At 34.8% G+C, this 5,617-nt stretch overlaps 1 long non-coding RNA gene across 2 annotated transcripts; it reads right to left on the reverse strand.

Annotated features, from left to right (window-relative positions):
- Positions 1-2,399: 2,399 nt before the first annotated feature.
- On the reverse strand, positions 2,400-5,023 carry LOC140884286 (uncharacterized). Of its 2 annotated transcripts, XR_012150627.1 has the most exons (5): positions 4,740-5,023; positions 4,175-4,302; positions 3,855-3,994; positions 2,712-3,647; positions 2,400-2,529 (listed from the first exon to the last, which is right to left on the reverse strand). It is a non-coding gene; the product is annotated as an uncharacterized lncRNA (long non-coding RNA). The 2 variants fall into 2 exon arrangements; XR_012150626.1 differs by having other exon boundaries at positions 2,419-3,647.
- Between the last annotated feature and the right edge of the window lie 594 nt (positions 5,024-5,617).

Here is a 5,617-nt window from a genome sequence, read left to right on the forward strand (position 1 = left end):
GCCCAAACCCCTAACCTTACTCGTCCTCTGCTTGGAAGATAAGAAGTTGGGCGATTAGGGCTAAGCGCGGGTTAGTCTATGCTACACATGTTTTTTTTTTTATTTTAATATAATTAGATCACGTGAGACCATATATTTTTATAAAAATTGACATATATTTTGATGATCCAGTAGTTGATATTTTATTACATCATGGAGGAAGAAGTATTCCAAGTGTAGTATAAAATAATCTCTAAAGCGCAGACGATGTCAAATGAAGAGAAATCATAGTAATCTATGATGATCCGTTGATTTATGAGAATATGCGATGGATTTGGGGCAAAATTCAACGCCAAATTAGGGATTAAAGATGGGTGAGAGAGGCTCGACTGTTCTTTAGAATGCATTGGGTTCGATGGCTAATTGGATGGGCTAATTTGAAATTGGGTCGACCAGTCTCACGAATCAATATCCGTGGGACGGTCTCACAGGAATATTACTCAAATTTTAAATTCAAGATTCTAAAATTAACTGAACGTGCATGTAGGTTTGAAATCTTTATATTTATGCACATAAATCGAACACATATTAATTTTTGTGACATTACTCTTCTATATATTTTTATTATTCAGTAATTATAAAGAATTGATAAATTGAGTATCATATGTTCTAAAACCTTATATTATACTAGTCCTTTTCATAAATGTACGTGATGTGCTTGTATAGTGAGATGTTCTCACGAACAACTCGAGACATCCATGGATTCTTCGCAAAGACACCCATATAATATATAGAAAGAGATTTTATCTTCTGAGCACCCACACTGAGCATCTTTGTAAATATGGGTTGATGAAGCCTTTTGTATATTCAATAGACGAATGTCATATTTAGAGGTGTCAAAATAGGTTAGGCTCGTCCCGCCATACAAAATAGATAAGTTGGGTTGACAATTTCTCAACCCGTCTAAAGGTGGGCTGGCCCGCCCCGCCTAATTGTGGGTTATGATGGGTTGCGGGTTGGCCCACTAAAACCCGCCAAATTACACGTAGGCCTGTTGGGTTGGTCTGTCCCACCATCTAATATAGGTGGGTTGGGTTGGTGTTTTCTCAACCCGCCTAAAATATGGGTCGGCCTGCCCACCCCGCCTTGCCTAATGGTGGGTTGCGATGGGTTGTGGGTCGGCCCGTCTCGCTGGCCCATTTTGACACCTCTAATCACATTAGTTTGTGCTCATAGTGGGTGTCCGAAGATTGAAATTATATATCTATATATATAGTAGAGATTCTATGATGAGTATAGTCATTACAGATTGGAATTCTCATAAACGTATGATCAGACAACGATGGAAATTAAAAGGAGAATCAAACCTTTAATTTTGCCAGGACACCAATAATCTCATTCTGATCCCATTCCTCAAACTTTTGCTGCTTTTAACAAAGAATCAGATGTGACCACATCCCTTTATTTTGCAGTGATACAAGTTATCGAAACAGTTTATTGAACTTTAATTTAATATTGGGAAATGTTTGGTATATGGAAAATGTACCTATATTATTTGGACTTATCATTCATATATTATTTGTTATCTCATCATTTGAACCAAACAATGGTTAGTAAAAAAAAAATGACAGACGTGTGTAGTTTATATGATGTGATTAATTATATCTTATTAACCAACTCAACAGTACAAATATTATATGATTAATGACTAATAGCCCACGACATGTGTTTGCATGCGTCATGTTAATATTTTATAACGAATTTTGTCTGCTATTTTTGTTTTTCTATTTTTGTTTTTTTTAAAAAAAAAGTAAATTTACTCTAGGAAAGGTATATTATAGGGGGAAAAAACCTGTATCTTTTAAGGGAAAAAAGTAATTATTATATGTATTGATTTGTCGCTTAATGATATACGTTTATATACGTATGAATATATATAAATTATAAAGTGGATTATAAATAAAAACAAAATTTTTATTTTCAGTGCCTGTTTGGCCCAAATCTTATGAAATATATTAAAGTTGAACATAATAACAAGATTAAAAATATTTTGGTACACGAACTATTGATAAAATGTCAAATTGATACATAAACTATTGAAATGATATAATTGATATATGATCAAACTGATCAAAAGACAAATTTGAACATGGCTTAAATTGTTTTTAAGTCCAATATTGTTATTAAATTCAACTGAATACATATATTTTTTTAAAATTATTTTATTTGATTGATTAAAACGGGAAAAAAAATCTATTTAATCTAATATAAAAACAAAGCTATACTATAAAAAAAATTGTTGTATCGGAAAAATTATTCAACATGAAATTTGTATATCATAAATGAAAAGATATATACAAGACAACATCGTGAAAATATTTTCTATTCTCTCGATTTGCACGATTATGATTCTCGAAATTTTTTTATTCTCCAGCACTTTCAGCTTTTCAAGACTCATATTATCAGTAGCAGCAGCAATATATTATCTAAGTTTAAACCTGTCAATCTGAAGAGTAGCTAATAGGTTCAGCATCTCTGCAGTGTGACCACCTAAACCACCAGAATAAAATAGAGGAATCAGGAAAAATTAATAAAATAACTTGAAGAATACATATGTTTCCACATTCAAATAGTAATTCAAAATTAGGGGAAACTAAGACTGAACTTAATGAGAGAGCTGCAATTCGATAACAACAAACAAAAAAGATCCCAGAGACGGACAACTTGTATACCTGAAGCCAGAACTATCATGGCACTGAGAGGTCCTGGTGGTCAACGATACAGGAGATGGTTGCTCCGGTGTATCACACACAAAATTCGGATCACAATCAAGGTAGACAGCCCCATAATGAGCAAAATAGCAAAATTTCGGAATCCCATTTTTCAACAATATTACATACTGAGTGTCTTGCTTTCTCTACCGGTTAGCCTCAACCTCTCATGCACATTCAATGGCTGCATCAAATCTGTCCTTAATCCTCATAATAGTACTATCCCAAAAAATACAATATGCAAAGGGAAGAAACTCCGAGTTTAAGGACAATAACAAATTTACTCCAACTCACAAAAGGATTTCACAAGAAGAGTACTCCATAAAGTTGGCTAAACATGGTAAAATATTAACCAAGGATTACTTTGGTTTCCTAGCATATAATAACAATCTTTTGAGCATAAATCCAGACCAATGATATGCAAACAAATATTCTATCGAATGCATTTTGAAAACGGATGTTCTTCATTACCGCTCCAGTCGTAATCTCTCATTGACAAGAAAAAGGTAAAAAAAAGAGAAAAAGATCATGTGTATATATATCTTAAATGCCAAATCCGATCTTGGCAGTTTGTGGTGCTGTTTTAAGGTGATGTGTTGTTTAGCCGTCTCTGAAGCTCCTCGACAAGTCTGCTTCTGGGAACCTCATGCTCAGTAGCAGCTGCTAAAACTTTTAGTTTCACGGTTCCTTTATTCATCTCATGTTCTCCTACAATTAAAATTACCATAAACAGTATCTTGGATTCTCGGGCACGATCAATGTGCTTCATCACTCTCTTATTGATCATAACTTCAGCTTTCAGCTTGGCACCCCACAGTTCACTCGCTAATTCCGCGCCCAAGGATAAATCATCACCAAGAATGCTCACTAGGACTTGAGTTTCACTCGCATGGATTCCTGACAAGAGAGGGAATTCAGTACCTTAAACAGTTTTAAAAGTACCCTAAATTTACTAACCCAAATGGCACACAATCCCAACTAGGGCAATACCACAGCAGAAAAATTAAGCAAATGAATTTGCAGCATGCTCATATGGTAATAATATTGAAATATTCTAAAAATTTAATGAAATTTGAATTCGTGACAGAAATTAACAGTTTATACCAGGTTTCTATCTTTGTGTAGCTGCTCCATTATTGTGAATAATCTTTCTATTCCTAAGCTGATTCCAACTGCAGGAACCTGCTTCGTCCCAAAATGCCGATGAGATTGTCATATTGTCCACCAGCAGCAATTGAAACCACCTGTCGATAAATACTTTAATACAGATTTGCAGAAGGGACTAAATTAGGCTATTGCAATAACAATAAATATGCCAAACATTTATTTTTGATAAACATGCCAAAGTGAAGAATAGGTTTGTTACATAATTTTGAAACATCGAACTAGATCAACTGATTAAGAAATACAAGAATGTAACTCACTCTGTATATGCCACCAACAATCGAAGCAATCACACCTGAAGAACGAAGAACAACAACTCGTGCAACAATGGTCGAACAGCTGACCGTTTATGGTATTTGAAACAACAAATCTAAATTTTCCAGTCACTCTGTTAGAACATAGTTGCATCAGTTCAGTCACTATTTGAGCATATTGATTCTCACGGAAAGAGACAAGAATACAGGGAAAAACATCACAATTTAGTGATTATTCCGGTATTCATGTTCAATATTGATAAGTGCATTTTGTACACTTAATTTGCATTCAGATTTATGGTTAATTGCTTTGTTTCGAGTGAAATTATGCGTTGTTTGTATTGAGTGCAAGAATTTATAAGAAATCATGACTTGGTGTTGATTGGAGTAAAAAAGACCATGAAAAAAGAATTAACGAGCAAGAATGGAGCAAGGAATGAAGGATAAAAAAAAGGCAAGGCCGAAGCCTATGCGCGCCCGCGCAGTCATACATGCGCGCCCGCGCTGCCTAAGGGAAAATAGGAGTTCACATCCGAGGGTTATGCGCGCCCGCGCAGGAGAAGACGCGTACCCGCGCGATGTGGTAGTTTTCTGAAGAGTTTGGCAGGATCATATGTGCGCCCGCACATGATGAGTGGCGCGCCTGTGCTTCGCGATTTTACAGCATCCGAGAGCCTGATTTTATATGGAAACTTTGTGATTCTTCCGGGTCTTGGACGATTTCTAGGGTATATAAGAGGGAGTTTTTCTGCACACGATGGAGAGTTAGTCGCCGCACAACATACACCAAACTTTGAGAGAATAAACTTGTGAGAATTAAGAGCTTGATTGTGAGATTTTAAGGAAGAACACTCGGGAAAAAAAGACGGTGATCGATCGACTGGATACAGAATATCGACTACGGATTTGTTATCTTTCTTTGAACTTTTTATTTATTGAATTGATGTCTGGATTGAAAAACATGATTGAGTTTTATTTGAATTTTATCATGAACTAAACTTTTTATAATCTAGAGGGATGATGTAGCCTGGTTGAGACATTTTTACGAGTTTTTAATATTATTGGATTGAATTCTCCTAAATTAATTGTTTTTTTTTTCTAGTTTTGATTGTCTTTTTAATTTACTGGTCATAAATTGATCTGTCATATTTAATTGAAATCATTGCTCGAGAGAGGGGATTTTGAATAGGATCAATATAAAACACACCGTTAATTGTTTATATAGCTCGGGAGAGTATATAACTTTAATGGAGCTTTAGGAAGAACAATGTTTTACACATATCACTAAGGCTAGACTTTTAATAGGGATATTGGACTTGAATCTTAGTTGATACACTTTATTTGTTGCTCAGGAGAGGGAAATAGAATAACCTAAGTGTTCTTGGCTATTAATTGAATAGAATTCATTAAAATAAATTAATTAGGAGTAGTTGTTGTCGAAACCAGGTG

This window comes from Henckelia pumila, chromosome 2 (assembly GCF_033568475.1).
Source record: "Henckelia pumila isolate YLH828 chromosome 2, ASM3356847v2, whole genome shotgun sequence".
Lineage (NCBI taxonomy): Eukaryota > Viridiplantae > Streptophyta > Magnoliopsida > Lamiales > Gesneriaceae > Henckelia > Henckelia pumila.